Source organism: Sphaeramia orbicularis, chromosome 10 (assembly GCF_902148855.1).
Source record: "Sphaeramia orbicularis chromosome 10, fSphaOr1.1, whole genome shotgun sequence".
NCBI classification, from domain to species: domain Eukaryota; kingdom Metazoa; phylum Chordata; class Actinopteri; order Kurtiformes; family Apogonidae; genus Sphaeramia; species Sphaeramia orbicularis.
Window position 1 is genome coordinate 53,545,589 of NC_043966.1, and position 19,370 is coordinate 53,564,958.

The window sequence follows — 19,370 nt, forward strand, 5'->3', positions numbered from 1 at the left end:
ACTACTAAATAAAAACAATAAAATAAAGATAGTTCCTTCAAACATCTCACATGGTTTCAAAAGCCAAGGACAAAAGGTGGGTTTGAAGAAGGGATTTAACCACAGACAGAGGAGGTGTGTCTGATGTGGAGAGGAAGATGGTTCCAGAGTTTAGGAACGGCTAAAAAAAAAAACCCCAGAGGTTCAGGAGCTGCTGCAGTAAAGGCACGCTCAGCCCTGAACTGGTGCGTAGTTCTGGTCCACTCAGGCGCAGCTGGAAGGACTTCTTCATCAGTTTGAAATGATGTTAGCGTTCAGAAATGGTAAGAGGATGAATAAAAGACTGTGGAAACACTGGGTCCAGTCCCCACAGGAACACTGAAACCCTCCACCGTGTCCACAGGATGGAACAGTGCGTCAGGTGGAAGGCAGATTCAGTGCAAGACGACGACGTCCTCCATAATAAATGTGCTGTAGGACATCTGCCAGGGGCTTTTGGACATTAGGTTGTGATTCACTGGAAGCAAATACTGTAGCCAGGGTTCAGCGAATCAGCTATATAAACAGAAACAGAATAGTTCCATCATTAATATGACAGGTATAATATGAATGAATGAATGAATTAATTTATTTTTGGTTTTAAATCAATCATTGTACTCAGTACATTGATTGTAATAAACATAAAAACTCAAAAAGGAATATTCTAGAAGCAAAAGCTTATTTTCTTGCCTCTCCTTTTCACCTAATCCACTGCATACATGAACTTAAATATGTAAAGCATCGAGCATTCACACCATAATAATAAAAAACAAATTTAAAAAAACCAACAACAAAAAAACATATCTACCAACTCAATTCAAGATTTTTTAAAATAATTTTAAGCTCAAGGCATTTTTTATTTTTTTAAACTGACATGAGCTCAGGGGCAGGGCTGTAAGAAAATATCAGTTCTGCAATATATTGCGATATTTCATTTTATAAAACTGTATTGATATTAAAAGTTCTGTATCGATATTTTAAGGTATTTATTCAAATGCAGATATTGTGGAGGTTCATCTTAGTTTTCTTGTTTTTCTTTTTTGTTTATATTTCATCTATTCTTATTTCACACTCTTTTATTCAATAATGTTCGTTCCTTTGTCAGGATTGAACTCAAATCCTGTTCTGATGTTAGTTTTGAACTAATAGAATCTGAACATTTGAACAGGATCTGAAACTGGAATGTCTGTGAAACAGAATTTCAGTTTGAACACAGTTTGAACATTTGATGATAGAACATTAGATCCTGTTGGGATCAAATACAAATGTGTTTAGTGTTTGTGCAGATTTCTGCTGGAATTCAATTCTTCAAGGAAATAATCATTTAAAAAAGAAACAAACCAAAAACTGCCTTTTTAACAGTATCATGACATATCGTAGGGTGATCCTAGTGTTGTGATTTGAATCCTATCGCCAGACTCTTGTCAGTACACAGCCCTATTCAGGAGGAAGGAAAAGAAACAGATCCTTTTAGTCTGTATTATCAGATACCCACAGCAGACTGATGATAAAGAAAAGAATGTGTTTGTGTATAATAAGAATAATAATAAGAAGAATACATTGTATTTGTAAGTGCCTTTCAAGACACCCAAGGACACTGGACAACAAGATAAAACAGACAATGCATGAAATACAAAGAAGTAAACAAATAAATAAAAGAATAAATACAATCTATAGAACTGAAGCTGTGTTCAGAGGCACCGCGTTAACTTTTACATCCTTTGGGTTTTTGTTAATGACACACATGAGACTGAATACCTGAGGTCAGATTCAGATCTGACAAGGTCACATTCTAAAGACTTTTGTATGTAGTCTGTACATGACTTCATACATTCAGTATCTACTGTAGGAAACGGACTATGTGTTCTGTTTCTGTATTATCACGTATTTTTCAGTCTGACCTGTAGTTGTTTTATATTGTTATGGAGCAGTTGTTAGAACACGACACTAGGTGTGGACCCAAATGCATCGAGACTCCAGGATCAGTGGTCAAAAAAAAAACATTTATTTTACAAAAAACAAAGCACAAAAGATAACAAAAAGGGAAAGCACAACGTGCTCTACAAATAACCTAAAAAAAACTCTAATGAACTAAAAGATAAGTACAACGTACTCTATAAAGCCTGAGGGGATAATACAAGGGACAAGATTCAAAATACTTAACATGAGATGGTCTTCACAAGATCACAGATACGACGCACGGACAAGAGACAAAGGAAGCGGGGAGAATATGTAAGGGAGGCAGGGATCACAAACAGGTGTGGACCATTATGAGGAGACACCAGGTGCAGGCAATGATGGGACAGGGAAGACAAAGACAAGACTGAACGAGTGCAGACAGAACAGGCAGGAAACTACCATCACCAAAATAAAACAGGAAGAGACAAAAACCCAAAACTAAATCAACATAAACGTCGACGCATGACAGTAGTCAGCAGCACAGCATCAGCTCTGTTTAACCCTCACTGTAAAAACCATAACTAGTAATTCTTGATTCCACTAAAGTTTTCAAGTTAAACAGACTCAGAAATAAAACTTTCCATTTACAACCTACAAAAACTTGTCTGCCCAGCGAATTCCTCTCATTGTTGTCCTAACTAAGATTTTCTAAACAGCGCAACAAAGATGATCAACTTTTGAGTAGATTTTTTGAGTGAAGTTGGGAACCAGTGGGAAACCCCGTAGATGACGTGTGTGTGTGCACAAGGTCTGAACAAGTCTGAACTAGACCAGGGGTCACCAACCCTGGTCCTGGAGAGCCACTATCCCACATGTTTTAGATGGATCCCTTTTCCAACACACCTGATTCAAATGATAATCCTGTCATCCAGCTCTGCAGAACCTGAGAACGACTGTCAGGTGTGCTGGAAGAGGGAAACATGGTTTTTACAGTGTGCTGAAACTGGACCAGTCCAAGGGAGCTCTGGACACAAAATAAATAAGATTTCAGATAATGTTCAGTTGTGCTTTGTTTTATTCAATATCTATTTATTGAGCATTTTTCAAATATAATTACAGTAACATACATTTTCCTTTATTTATATACACTGCAAAACGTTACAACCCCATTTAGTTCTGTCCACTTATTTTTGCTCTTCAACTCGAAGAACTCCAACTAGTTTTGGATTTTCCACTCAGCTGTTCTAGTTTTCAAAAGTTAATAATAATAATAATAATAATAATAATAATAATAATAATTATTATTATTATTATTATTATTATTATTATTATTATTATTATGTAAGATTTTTGTCACACATAATTCTACATTGACAAATAGGTGAATGGTGACTGTTAGCAGGGGAAGGTACAGAACGGTGGTAGAATGGAGAGTTCATATTGGGGCTGTCAACTGTTTGGTCAGTTGGACCAGGCAGGGGGGGTCTTCACGACAGTCTTACCCATCCCCCTCAGTCATGGTACCTACATAGAACGTCATACAGCATCAGGCCACACAGGTGTGCCAAAGCCTCTTCCACCAATGGGGTCAAAGGTCAAACACCCAGAACATCTGTTCTCGGAGCGACCATCTGAAAACACCCTGAGTCACAGTGGCTTTGCTCAGACTAGTGTGGACGTCCCAACTCCTCCCAGACATTTGGCTTCTCCTAAAGCAGGGCTGTTCAGATCCAGTCCTTGAGGGCTGGTGTCCTGCATGTTTCAGAGATCTCCCTCTTTCAGCACACGTGGAACAGGGAAACCTCTAAAACATGCAGGATAGTGGCTCTCTAGGACCAGGGTTGCTGACCCCTGCTCTAAAACATGCAGGATACCGGCCCTCAAGGCCTGGACTAGCCTACCTCTGGCCTAAAGGAAGGCCTACCTCTCATCTGTAATAGTGGTATGTTCCTTTGACAAAACAAAGCAAGGTTTTTTTGAATGGATAATGTAATGTTGTGGGTTGCTTTAACTTGAAACTTGATGTTTTTATAAAGCAGAAATGTGTTTGTTTAACTAGCTAAGTCAAGTTTTTTGTACTGATAATATAAAATAAATATTTGTTTTAACTCACAGTTTTTAAGTTGTAACAACAAGTGATTAATAGTTGAATGAACTTTCATAACTTTGAAAAGAAAGTTGGGACAATGAGAACATTGTAGTGAAGTCAACTTTGAGAAAACTCAAAAATCTCTTGCATCTTGCCTTGATATTTTACGTTTTCTCAACTTTTTCTTTTTTACAGTGTGGCAGTAGATTTTGTGGTTGGCCTCACTAGAATTTACAATAGAACAGACACACTTTATTTGGTTTATTCAACAAGAAAATCTTTAATTATTTAAGGCAAAATATGTACCATTAAAGAAAGACAATCAATGCTGGCCTAAAGAGAATTTTGAGTGGTGCATATACATAGTTTTATGTTTATTCAATAAGAATATATTAATTGTGTCAAGGCAGAAAACTATGTCATGAAAAAAAAGACATTTATTGTTGGCTCAACAAGAAAATCATGAATAGGAAAACAAAGACTTATTTTGACAGAACTTTTATTTCAACTAGAAAATCCTACTTTTGTCAACAACTCAAGATAAAGTTGAAAAACCCAAAAATCTATCGCATCGAGCTGCCTTGATATTATGAGTTTTCTGAGCTTTAATTTTTTAACAGTGCTGGCAGAGTCACGGATTAAATTAAAACAAAAGACCACAGATGATTTCATGTTCAGTTACAGATTTACGCTCCTGCTTCAGCAGATTATTAAATAATCTGTCATATTAATACAGGTTCCACATTCAGTCTGATTTGATCTGCAGTGGGTCAGACCAGTCAAATAAGAACAGAAGAACCTAGAAATAATGACAACTCAGAATTTTTGTCTTTGTTTTAGTGTAAAAAAACAAAAAAAAACAAAAACAAAAACCATTAAATTATGACAATACTTACTTTCATAAACTATCCAAACAAAAAAGATGTGAATAACCTGAAAAAAACAGAAATTTCTCAAGAAAAATCAGTGTGATTTTCTCAGTCTTCTGCCTCCACTTCTCATTAGTCCATGTGCATTCTGGATCAGATCTACAGACACTAAACACTGAGGAACAGGAAGAAAAGAGTTCAAATTGTCTTTAATTTTCTTTAGACATTTCAGATTCTTCATATTTTTTCAGGTTATTGCACTGCACTCAATAAAACTGTCTAATTTGCAGTATGTAAAAATCTGCAATTGCAGGACAATAATTTATATATATATATATATATATATATATATATATATATATATATATATATATATATATATATATACATATTAAGCCTGTAACAGTACACATACTGAACCAAACCGTTTGGGTACACACCTGTTCGGTTCGGTCCACAGCTGAACCCAAACGGCACAGTATGATGAGAAAAAGAAAAAGGAACGAAAGACGTCAGTCGATGCAGAACTTTAAATCCACGCAAGTTTTACACGGACATATGGAACTAGTGCACAACGACCCAAAATATTAAATAGCAGCTGATATAAGGTTAAAAAAAAACAAAAACAAATATGTGAACCTGAAGGGAACAGACTGCAGACCCTCCAGCATCAGTCCAGTCCAGTTTGGATCAGTTCAGGTTCAGGTGAAAGACAACAACAAGGAAAGAGAAGATAAGACGAACGCTGTTTGGCCCCTAGGAACTACGGTAGTTGTAAAACACACTAGCTCTGTCTGTCTCTCTCTCACACACAAACACACACACACACACACACACACACACGCTGTATAACATGTAAAGTATGTAAAGTTTCACTTTCGTTTCATGCCAGCGTTAGTTACGTTAGTTATGGACCACACCCCCCTCGGCTACAACCCCCCCCACCCCCGTGTTTCTGACGAATCACACCCTGCACACACACACACACACACACACACACACACACACACACACACAAGTACACAAAGTGTCCTAAACAGTTTGTTCTCTGTCCTAAAATAAATAATTTGGTTAATTGTGTTGTCAGTGTTTCTCTTCAGTTTGTTTAAACACAATACCGGTTTACCCTCTTGTTAATGTTGCACTTCATGTGGAATTTTTTTTATTTTTCTGCAGATTGTGAACTGACAGAACTGGGATTAGATTTGTGTTGTTTGTTCGAAACTATCTTTCAGGGAAAAGTGCAATACAAATGTTTAAAATACATTTAGTAATATTTTATTTATTTTATTTTCTATTTGATTTATAGCAGCAGAATTATATTATTCCTGTTTTTCTATATTATGTTGTCTCCAAAAATTTGGGGAAAAATGCTCAAAAATTCATAAATGCATTAATAGAGATTTTGAGGGGTTTTCTTTCTTCCCGTACCAAATCGAAAAAAAAAACGAACCGTGGCTTTCAAAACTGAAAACGTACCAAACCGAAAATTTTGTGTACCGTTACGGGCCTAAAAAAAAAAAAAAAAAAAAAAAAAAAAAAAAAAATATATATATATATATATATATATATATATATATATATATATATATATATATATATAGTACTCCTGTACATATCTACTCACTGTATAAATACTTCAATTTGTACTTTCTGTACATATTACAATGTAAAAAGCCACTGTAAATAATATAAACATAAAACATAAACATATATTTTTAATAGACAGGATCCACACATCCACTCACTGTATAAAAACTCCAGTTTACACTGTACGTATCACATTGTAAATCCAGTGTAAATCTCCACCCGTTGTTGTCTCTGTCTCTAGTGGACTGTTGGTCTACATTGTGTCCAGGTCCACATGTTGTTCTGGGTTCATGTCGGAACCGTACGTCATGAGCAACGTAAAACCTGAAGCCAGATTCCTTGTATGTGTTCACATACTTGAACAATTAAGCTGATTCTGATTCTTCTGATTATTCACATTTTATTGGTAAAGGGTAGTTTGTAAATGTAAATATTTTCATAATTTAAAGTTATTTTTTGCACTTCAAAGTTGTCATTATTTATAGACATAGTGTAATTTTTTTTTGTTCCATCAAACCCAGTAGTAAATCTGCAGTCATTCTTCTGTGTGGGTTCTTCTGCTGTTATTATTGGACTGTAGATCAGATTGGTCTGGATGTGGAACCCACACTAAAATGAGTTCCACAGCCTGGACTGTGGAATTTATACACTATGTAAATTCATCCCAGGGGTCGGACTGGAACCTTTGGTGGGACGCGTTTGGGCCCCAGGACACATGTTTGAAACTTGTGATCAACTGGGATTAAATTTGTACACTTTCATCGAACAAATATTAGAGTTTAGGCCGTAAATGTGGGTCAGTGTTTGTGCTGTTCCAGAAGGTCTTGGTCCTGACGGTTCAACACTGTGTATAAAAGGCGCTGAGGCTCCACACAGGCATTAGAGCTGAATACTTCTGTATAAAATGGTGCATTGATTATCAGGCCAAAATAATCACATTTCTAATCCAAAGTCTTCGGTCCGTTCCTTTCTTTCTGCTGCTTTGCTGCTCGTTCTGCTTTAATCCTCCTCTCATTCCTCCACTCCTCATGTGACAGACTGAGAACAACAAATCACCTCAAAGTGTCCCCAAAAATAGTTTTCCACGCCACAGCCGTGCAACGAATTACAAACATTTGAAGCCCCATAAAAGTCTTCTTTCAGAATTTAATAAACAGGTTATGAGATTCCCATTGATTCGTAAAGTCGGGTCCAAACATCATCGGCACGCACACAATATCGACACGCAGTTCGATCTGTCCCACTTAAAAGAGAATTCATCAAATGGCAGAGCATAGACATGGGAATTTATGGAAGATTTTAATATATCAGCTTCAGGGAATCCCACAAAGCAGGTCTTTAAGTGGACTAGTCCAGTGGGTCTGAACTGGTCTGGACTCAGGACCCACTATCAGCCCTCAAAGACCAGACCAGACCCACATGAAGAAAAGTTCAATGTCTCAAATGTATTTCACAGATGGAGTGTTTAAAAGCAGGGGTGTCAAACATGCGTCCCAGGGGCAAAATGTGTCCCACCAAAGGTTCCAGTCCGACCCCAGGGATGAATTTACACAGTGTATAAATTCCACAGTCCAGGCTGTGGAACTCATTTTAGTGTGGGTTCCACATCCAGACCAATCTGATCTACAGTCCAATAAGAACAGCAGAAGAACCCACACAGAAGAATGACTGCAGATTTACTACTGGGTTTGATGGAAAAAAAAAAATTTACATTATGTCTGTAAATAATGACAACTTCAAATGTTTGTCTTTGTTTTAGTGCAAGAAATCACATTAAATTCTGAAAATCTTTCCATTTCCAAACTCTCCTGTACCAATAAAATGTGACTAACCTGAACAAATGTGACCAACCTGAAATGTCTGTATTAAATTCAGTCCAGTTTGAACTCTTTTCTTCCTGTTCCTCAGTGTTTAGTGTCTTTGGAGATCTGATCCACACTGTAAAAAAAAACAAAAACAAACAAAACAAAAAAAACGGTATTATTCTGGGAGCAGGGGTGCCAAAAAAAAAAAAAATACTGTAAAATAACAGAAAATAACCATCTCATAAAAATATGGTAATTTTCCATAATTAAAATACAGTTTTTGCCCTAACTTTACATGAGATTTTTCTTTTTTTTACTTTTTAATGTTTAAGAATATTTTCATGTATTAAAACAATCCAATTCCCTATAAATACATATATATATAAATAATTTTCAGTGAGACTCAGTTGTCCAATCCACTGATAAAAACTGTATTTGGACAGTTTATCAGTGCTTATACATGTTATACATTCACAAAAATACATTTATTCAACATTTTTGTTGTGAAACCTCCTGTAATTACACAAGATATTTGTCAATTAACAAACAAGTCTGGTTCAACTGACAGAACAAATACTTCTGTTATGGTTAATTGTCAGTAATTTTATGTGGTTTTATTTATTTTTACAGTATTAAACTTTAAATTAACAGTTTAATCTCATAAATAGAAAAGAAATATTTTTGAAATTATGACACATTTGCAAATGTATTTTAACTGTATTTTTCTGTGGAAAAAGAAAAAATTTCTTTTGAAAAAACTGAAATTTTATGGTTATTCACAGTTACAGTTTTTTCCTGTTATTTTCCATTTGACATGTAAAATCAGTCTGTTTTTGTCATTTCATTGATATTTTTCTGTATCTTAAAAATACAGGAAAAATCTGTCAAATAAACAGTGAAAATTCTGTTAAATTACAGTTTTTTTTTTTTTTTTTTTTTTTTTACAGTTAATGCACATGTAGAAATGATAAGTTGAGGCAGAATTTTGTTAAAATCGCGCTTATTTTTCTCAAGAAATTTCTTTTTTTTTCAGGTTAGTCACATCTTTTTTGTTTGAATAGTTTATAAAAGTAAGTATTTTCATCATTTGATGGTTCTTTTTGCACTCAAACACAGACATAAACTGTTAGTTGTCATTATTTATCGATTATTCTGTTCTTATTTGACTGGTTGGGTCCACTGCAGGGTGAATCTGTGTCCTTTCTGAGGCAGTGGCTGACCAGTATGGGACTTCTGATAGAATCCAAAGCAGGACCTAATGTACGGAGCTGAGTGTTAGAGCTGAATCACTGCTGCTGAGGTGAGCTAAGTGGAGTCCTGTTTTACCCCCCCACCCCCACCCCCTCCCCGGCCTCCTTAATCCCTGCAGACAGAGGTCATTTCCAGAACACCTCCCCACCTACAGCTGCCTCCAAAGCCCCGTGTCGTGTCGGAGCTTTAATGGGGTGCAGATGGGGCTGCGGCGCCCACATGACAACAGGCCGATAGTGGCGTTAAAGCCGACGACAGACACAATGAAAGAAAATGAGGGAGAAAATTGGGAGGAGATGGGGAAGGAGATAGAAAATGAAGGGAACGGGAGGAAAAGAAAGGAGCAGAGGTGGGTCTGGACCATATTCACACTCATGTAGAGCTGGGAGTCACAAGCAGGATTTCAGACTGAAGAATGTTCCTCCAGCTCAGGGCTGCCAAACTCCTTTTATTTCAGGGGCCAAATTCAGCTAAATTTGATCTGCAGTGGGCCGAACCAGTAAAATAATAACACAATAATAAATAAATAATATCACCTCCAAACCAAGGTTATTATCGTTAACGAAAACTAACGAAATGCCGAAAACTAGAATTGTAAAAACATTCTCGTTAACTGAAATAAATAAAAACTATAATTAAAAGAAAAAAACACAACTAACTGAAACTGTATTGTGTGTTTACAAAACTAAAACGGATAAAAATTATGGATAAAATTCCCTTCGTCTTTGTCAATGTCGGATTGATACGAAATCGATTTATTTCGCTTGAGCAGTTTTCTGTGCTGTCACCATACGACACTTTTTGCTCCGTCACTTGTGGTTTCCAGTCGTCTTCTGGTCCCCACTCTACCTGGAAACATGGAGACTAAAGCAGCAGAGTCCTGTCTGGGATTGATTTGAATACGACCACAGAGAAGAAGAGAAAAGAGACCACTGAACTACAACTAAACTACAACTAAACATTTAGAAAAAAAAAAGAAAACTAATAAAAACTGGTAAACCTGCTCTAAAAAAAATCGGACCAATGGTCCTGTATCTTAGCGGCCAAATTCAAAGCTTAGGTAAATGTATCCAGATCCATTTCTTCTCCCCCAGTTCTGTGTATTTATTCTATTACACAAATAGTCCATGTTTTGCTCATATTCCAATCAGATCTGTAAAAAATTCAAATTCACACTTGATATCATTGATACTGATTTATTGGATCAATCCACTTCCTATCTCTTATAATGGGAACATTTTTCAAAGTGGCACCAAATCCAGAATCAGATCCGGATCCAAATAATTTCAATCCCTTGTGTTGACATCATCATACAGAAGCTGTAGACCAAGTCTGAAGTCAATCAGAACTGGAGTTTGGGAGAAGAAGACGATTGAAATGTTTTCCCCATAAGAGCCCATGTGAAATTTTGCGTCAGTTCCAGATCCAGAAGAAGATCCTGATCAGCATGTGGACATTATGTTTGGGTCATCTCCCCATCAGGGCTGGACTGGAGACATTTACACTGGAGATCATTTAGATTTACTGAGTTACTGCATCCATCCACTTCCTATCTCTGATAATGGGGACATTTTTCAAAGTGGCACCAAATCCAGAATCAGATCCAGATCCAAATAATTCCGCTAACTTTTGTTGACATCATCATCAAGAAGCTGTATACCAAGTTTGAAGTCAATCGGAATTGTAGTTTTGGAGAAGAAGACTGAAATTTTTGTAACGGACGACAGACGACGCCGGACGTCCCATGATGACAACAGCTGTTGTCTGTCGGCCGGTAAGCTAAAAATCCAAAACTATTAGAACCTTGCTCCAAAATTTTCTCTGTTTTAGAGTGAAAAATGTAAATTTACATTATGTAAAGGTTTACATCTACAAACTATCCTTTCAAAAGATGTGAATAACATGAACAAACTGAATAAATCAGTGTAATTTGAACACTATTCTGCCTCAGTTTATCATTTCCACATGTTCATTAGAACTGACAGATCACAGTGGATCTACAAACACATAAAACATTTAATAACAGACAGAATATTGTTAAAATTGTACTTACTTCTCTTCAGACATTTCAGGTTGTTCATATTTGTTCAGGTTATTCACATTTTTTTTTTGCAAAATTGTACTTTGTTTTAGTGTAAATACATGAAAATATTTACATTTACAAAGAGAAACATGTGGAGTTGTCATTACTTCTGTGTTATTCTGATAGTATTTGACTGGTTCTGCCCACTGGAGATTGAATTGGTCTGAATGTGGAACCTGAACTAAAAGAATGATTAATATCTTCAGTATAATTTTTGCATTTCACAAATTCATCCCAAGGGGACCCTTTGGTGGGCTGGATTTGGCCCCTGGGCCGCATGTTTGGCACCTGTGGACTCACGTATAATCAAATATTGTCGTCACAGTTAATATCTTTTTTTTTTTTGTTAAAACATTCCGGTCTTTGCTGTACAACAATATAGAACAAACAGCTTTTCATAATGTAATACACTGACTCCAGACATAATGATGTTATCAAATGAACACTGAATTTCCTCTGAATTCCAGTGCATGAAAACAGATGCAGTCATGGGTCAGCAGCGTCTGGATGGATGGGAGTCCCAGTAATAGCATTAACCTCCTCTGACTGTGCACACCAACACTGACTTCTGGATAAAAGGGATTCATACGTTTTCACATGAACACGCCGAGGCACATTTTTTCAGATTTGGATGGAAAAACACCAGCCTATGAGCCTGCATGGACATGCAAGCTCTGCTGTAACACAGTCTGGCACATCGCAGTATCCCATTTCATGGCTGGGCTTTGAAGAGCCTCAAAAACAGGCAATGTGTGAAAACTCAGCCTTTTCCAGCAGCACACGGGCGAATCTGCACGGGAATGTACGCCCAATGTTTAACACCACATGCAAGTACGGAAATTAGACACACTTCAGAGGTGGTGGAGACTGGAGTGAATGTGGAGGCACAGATTTAAAGTATGTGAGGAGGACGAGTGTGGACTGGAAACAATCTAGTAATCACAACACTAGGACCACCATACGATAGGTCACTATATACCATGAGACTGTTAAAAAGGTCGTTTTTTGTTACCTCCACCAGGAGGTATTGTGATCACTTTGCTTTGTGTGTTGGTTTGTTTGTTTGTTTGTTTGTTTGTTTGTTAGCAACTTTACAGGAAAACTCTTCCACCCATCTTTCCCTAATTGTCCCCACAGATAGGCCTAGGCCCTGGGACCAACCCAGTCAGTTAAGGATTATTATTATTAGAGCTGCAACCAATTAATCGATTAGGTGCTTGAAGTCAATGCAAAAATTCTCGATTCAATTAATCGACTCGAATTGATTGAAGGGAAATATTCTATTGCAGTTTTCCTGAATTGAAGCTTCTTTGTGCGTCACAATAAGCGTCCGTGTGAAACACCACAGTGGAACCAATGTTTAACAGCAGAGAAATGAAGGAAACAAAGCTGAGGATTCAGGAGAACTGTGGTTGAATGATTTTGTTGGATCACTGAGTCGACTAATCAGTTGCAGCTCTAATTATTATTAAGCACAAAAATCTGCCAATGGAGTCAGAAAAAAAATATTCTCTAGAATTCTAAAAACAAGCAAAAAGTCTACCAACCAAAAAAAAACATAATCTGCTTTAAAACTAGACAAAAATGATATAATTTCTCATTTTTGTCGTTTTTGTACAAAAATTATTAAATTATGAAAATCTTTCCATTTCCAAACTCTCCTGTACCAATACAATGTGACTAACCTGAACAAATGTGTCCAACCTGAAATGTCTGTATTAAATTCAGTCCAGTTTGAACTCTTTTCTTCCTGTTCCTCAGTGTTTAGTGTCTTTGGAGATCTGATCCAGAATGCACATGGACTAATGAGAAGTGGAGGAAGAAGACTGAGAAAATTACACTGATTTTTATGAAGAAATTTCAGTTTTTTCAGGTTATTCACATCTTTTTTTTTTGGATAGTTTATAAAAGTAAGTATTTTCATAATTTAATGGGTTTTTTGCACTAAACACAGACATAAATTGTCAGTTGTCATTATTTCTGGGTTCTTCTGTTCTTGTTTTCCTGGTTGGGTCCACTGCAGATCAGATCAGACTGAATGTGGAACCTGACAGAACAGGAGTCTGGGAGCCCTGTGTCAGAGGCACGCATAGCAGGGCTATGAGGACAGTACAACAATGTTCATAGATTAATCATCTGGTTGATGAATATTAGGAAGCAACGTCAAATGCACTTGATGACAGGAGGGGACGGCGGTGGGTGAATGGATTAGCCCCTCCCACTTGTGGTAGTTTTACTCATATTTCTTATTCCATGTGAATTGTCCATTCAAATGACCGTTGTCCTGTGGTGAAGTGGCCTAGCCCACATGTCCAGCCAGTCCAGTCCAGTCCAGTCCAGTCCAGTCCCAGTAGTGTTTAACATGTCTGTCTGTGCACCTGAAAACCTCCGCCCCAGATCCCAGTCCTCCTACAGAATGGTCCAAAACCATTCAGGTTTAGAATCTTTTCACAAATGAAGGCACTTGATGTGCTTCATAAAAACTACTCACATGCTGCGTAACAATAATCTTTGAACATGATCAGTTATTGGACGACCTTGGTGTAGAGCTGAGAACATCAGGACTTTCATGTCCTTTGTTCATTTCTTCCATATTCGATGGCTTTCCTTCACTTTAGTTTGGAACACTAACGTCAGATTTGTCTTTTTCTAATCAGTCTGACAATACAACCAGGAACTGCACAATAGGTCATAGACCAGAGTCCAAATTTTGGAGGTACATATTCAAGGAAAGAGAAGTGACTTTCATGTTCAAAACTATATTTATTTGAGTTCGTTCATGACGTGGGCGAACTATTCAGTGTGTTGAATATGATGTAAGGAGGCAATGGTCATTTTGGTGAATTCTCTTTTCAATATACACTATATATATAATACTGTTCATCAACCAGATGATTAAGCTACTAACATTTTTTATATTTTCCATATATTCCTGCTACGTTGCTTATCTTCCCTAAACCAATCAGACGTCCTGTGCCTCTAACAAGAGCTTTCAACTTTCTTTTGCTTCTGAATCGTTTGTTATACGCCAATTCCAACAGTATACACACACACACACATATACATACATATATATATATATATATATATATATATATATATATATATATATATATATATATGTATGTATGTATATATATACTTTTTTTAAGGATGTAACGATATGAAAATTTCATATCACAGTTATTGTGACCAAAATTATCACAGTTATCATTATTATCACAGTATTATTGAAATTGTGCTCAAAATGTTCAAAAAGTACTAATACACACTGAAAGAATTTAACCAAGTTGTATTTTGAAAAAAAAAGAAAAAGTAATAATAATAATAATAATTGGCACAGTGTCCCTTCTGTGTCAGAAACATTCAAATATTAACCCTTAGTGGTCTGAGTCTATTCTGTCTGTTTTTCAGTCCTTTTGATTTTGCCTTTATATACTATATAAACAAATGTTTACTATACCCATGTTTGGGATCTGTTTTTTCAGCACAACTTCATTTATTTCATCTGGCTATTATTTTTTTCACTTTAACCTACTATAAAAACACAGAAGAACAAAAAACACACAACAAATATATTTATATAAAATTCGATTTGAAAAATGTACATTTATTTCATAAACACACAGATGCTTAACGAACCTTTTCAAAGACTTTAAAAGTGAATATTGGTTCCAAATATTAAGTATATAAAATTAAAATTGTAATAAATCAAAACTATGCTCAAATATTTGACAAAAAAAGCAGATCGTTACATAGGCGTTTTCTCTGGAAAAGTGCGGCAATCAAGCACGGTTATCATGAGAATTAGAATTTAAATGGTAATACTGTCTGCAATTTTCATATATATATATATATATATATATATATATATATATATATATATATATATATATATATATAATGAACTGTAATGACCTTTCCCCAGAAGCCCATGTCCAAACCTGCTCCACTGTGGAGTTAATCACTCACCTGATGGATCACAAATTCAACAGCATGGAAACACACTGCTGCACAGATGGAGTGATGACAAGTACCTCTTGAAAATATGCCTTTGTGAATTCATTTGTCTCTTTTGTTCTGCTCCGAACTGAAATCGACTATAAACAGAGCTGATACCGCTGTGAGCCACTGTTTAACTGATTAAATCCTTTCTATTCATTTTGCAGTTGAACATTGTGGCTGTGCAGATCCATGTTTGAAACATGAGGAAGGTTTGACAAATATGGAGAGTTTGAATGTTTCCAGCATCAAGTGAAATGAGTCTAAGCTGTAAAATGTAAAATAATGTTCAGAACCTGAAGACATAAATATTGTAAATTCTCTGCATAAACTAAGTATGTGTAACTAAATGAGCATGCTGTTTGTCCAAACAGATGTTTGTGTGTTTGTTCCAGATGCAGGGTGAAGGCACAAACTGAACTCAACACTCGTCTGAAACAACAGCTGCTGGGTAAATGGAAACACACAGTTAACGATGGTGTGTCCAGACTGAGCACCTCCCATACACAGGGAAGTGTACAAACATGAATACACATGGGCCTGACCTGGGTATGGGCCTGACCCGGGTAATGGGCCTGACCCGGGTATGGGCCTGACCCGGGTATGGGCCTGACCCGGGTATGGGCCTGACCCGGGTAATGGGCCTGACCCGTGTATGGGCCTGACCCGTGTATGGGCCTGACCCGGGTAATGGGCCTGACCCGTGTATGGGCCTGACCCGGGTAATGGGCCTGACCCGGGTATGGGCCTGACCCGGGTATGGGCCTGACCTGTGTATGGGCCTGACCCGGGTATGGGCCTGACCCGGGTAATGGGCCTGACCTGGGTAATGGGCCTGACCCATGTATGGGCCTGACCCGGGTAATGGGCCTGACCCAGGAATGGGCCTGACCCGGGTAATGGGCCTGACCTGTGTATGGGCCTGACCCGGGTAATGGGCCTGACCCGGGTATGGGCCTGACCCGGGTAATGGGCCTGACCCGGGTGTGGGCCTGACCCGGGTATGGGCCTGACCCGGCTCCGACCCGCTGAACCCACTGGGGCAGACAGGACATGCACCTGTTAATGGGTCTAATGGGAAGGCCCGTTCTTTTGACTAACTCTATTCTTTCATCTGCTGGGAATCGATTCATCAGTTTAAAAAACCTTCAGTGGGTGCTGGTTGTAATCTGCCGCTGCCAAAGTGCCAAACGCATGTTTAACCCACTACGACACTTTACAAACAGAAGCGACAACAGGTCTAACCCTTCAAACCCTGAAAAAACTGAATACAGAGTTTACACTAGAATGTCAGCACGGGTACTACTGGCAGTAATTAACTGTATTAAGTATGACTTAGACCACAGGTGTCAAACATGCGGCCCAGGGGCCAAATCCAGCCTGTAGGATGAATTTGTGAAATACAAAAATTACACTGAAGAAATGAACAATCAATGGTGTCAAAATCATTTTAATTCAGGTTCCACTTACATTCGTCCTCAGGTGGTTCAGAGCAGTAAAATATTATCATAATATCCTATAAATAATGACAACTGCAAATTTTCTCTTTGTTTTGTTGTAAAAAAGTAAAATTACATGAAAATGTTTACATTACCAAACTATACTTTTCCAAAAAAATGTGAATAACCTGAATTAATATCAACAAACAGAAATGTGTTAAGAAAAGTAAATGCACTTTTACCAATATTCTATTATTATGTTTGTATATTTGTAGATCCACCGTGATCTGTCAGTTATAATGTACACGTGTAAAAGAGAAACTGGGGCAGAATTTTTTTTTTTTAAATTGCACTTATTTTTCTTTAGACATTTCAAGTTGTTCTTATTATTCAGATTTTTAAGGAAACGTTGTAGATGTGAACATTATCATAATCTAATTTGACTTTTTTCACTGGTATTCTTTTGCTGGTTCAGTCCACTGGAGATCAAATTGGGCTGAATGTGGAACTGAACTAAAATGAGTTTGACCACAAGTGACGACAAGTGACAGATCGTTAAATATCATATGGTGCCGCTAGCTAAAATTGCTAGAGCTAAATAAATCGATTTCATATCAATCTGACATTGATAAAGATGAAAACGAAGGGAATTTTAGCAATAATTTTTATCCGTTTTAGTTTTGTAAACACACAATACTGTTTCAGTTAGTTGTTTTTTTTTCTTTTAATTCTAGTTTTTTATTTATTTCAGTTAACGAAAATGTTTTTACAATTCTAGTTTTTGTCATTTCGTTAGTTTTCGTTAACAATAATAACCTTGCTCAATACTTGGTAGTACTGATGGAATTCAGTCGGTACCAATAAAAGTACCTAATTCGGTACCAATATATTAATATAATAGTTTTGGATTTTTCATTGTAGTTTAGTTTAATTTAGTTTTGATTTTTTTTTCTCTAATTCAGTTTGTTTTAATTCATTTTTAGAGCAGGTTTGCTAGTTTTTTATTAGTTTTCTTTTTTTTCTAAATGCTTAGTTTTAGTTTAGTTTTAGTATTAATTTTAGTTTTGTCATATCTTTTATCTTCTTCGTTGTTGTATTTAAATAAATTCCAGGTAGAGTGGGGACCAGAAGACGACTCTAAATAACAAGTGACGAGAGGTGACGGACCGTGAAGTGTCATATGGTGCCGCTAGCTAAAATTGCTCGAGGTAAATAAATTGATTTCGTATCAATCTGTCATTGACAAAAGATGAAAACGAAGGGAATTTTATCCATAATTTTTATGTTTTAGTTAGTTTTATAAACACACAATACAGTTTCAGTTAGTTATGTTTTTTTCTTTTAATTTTTATTTATTTCAGTTAATGAAAATGTTTTTACAATTCTAGTTTTCGTCATTTTGTTACTTTTCGTTAACGATAACCTTGGTTTCATGTGCCGTAGTCGTCTGTATTTGTGTCCCATTTGCATCGGTTTATTTGGGCCTTGAGCCTTGTAATCCCCCTGTAGACCTGGTCCCCCTGTAGACCTGGTCCCCCTGCAGACCTGGTCCGCAGCCCAGACTGAAGGACTGTAAATTCACTATCGCACACATCCAGTTATCTCACAGGCTGAGGCGTTTGGACCCTCAGGTGTCATGAATCTCTCTCCTCGGCTCCCGACGACCCAGACAGTGGGATTACAATTCCACATCTATTACTCACACTAAAGCTCCTAATTCCCCGTTACACAAAGCAGAAACAACCTCCCTCACAAGCGCTCCAAAAAGTCAAGGAATGAAAAAAAAAAACAAAAAAAAACAGAAGGAGTACTTTCCACAGTCTTCTGTACCAGAGCCAAACGGCCTGCGGTGACTTTGAGACGCTGATGAACCGGAGCTGCAGCGCCTCCGCCTCACACAGCAACAGGAATACTGCTCCTGACGTGCCTTTAACACCAGGCATTTCCAGGAATTATCCCACACCCACACCTGAACATATGCCATCAACACACACACACACACTTCACTGGGATGGAAAAAACACATTTCATCCTGTTTACCTAAAGCACAGGTGTCAAACATGCGGCCCGGGGCCCAAATCCGGCCCGCCAAAGGGTCCAGTCAGGACCCAGGGATGGATTTGTGAAATGCAAAAATTACACTGAAGATATTAACAGTCCTTTTAGTTCAGGTTCCACATTCAGACCAAATCAGTCTGCAGTGGGCAGGACCAGTCAAATACTATCAGAATAACAGAGAAATAATGACAACCCAAATTTTTCTCTTCGTAAACAAATATTTTCTTGTATTTACACTAAAACAAAGTATAATTTCGCAAAAACTGT

The 19,370-nt window shown here is 37.1% G+C and overlaps 1 long non-coding RNA gene across 1 annotated transcript; it reads right to left on the bottom strand.

Annotated features, from left to right (window-relative positions):
* Positions 1–898: 898 nt before the first annotated feature.
* LOC115426911 (uncharacterized) lies at positions 899–13,866 on the bottom strand. The gene is made up of 3 exons (XR_003936403.1): positions 13,796–13,866; positions 6,620–6,622; positions 899–910 (listed from the first exon to the last, which is right to left on the bottom strand). It is a non-coding gene; the product is annotated as an uncharacterized LOC115426911 (long non-coding RNA).
* Positions 13,867–19,370: the final 5,504 nt, after the last annotated feature.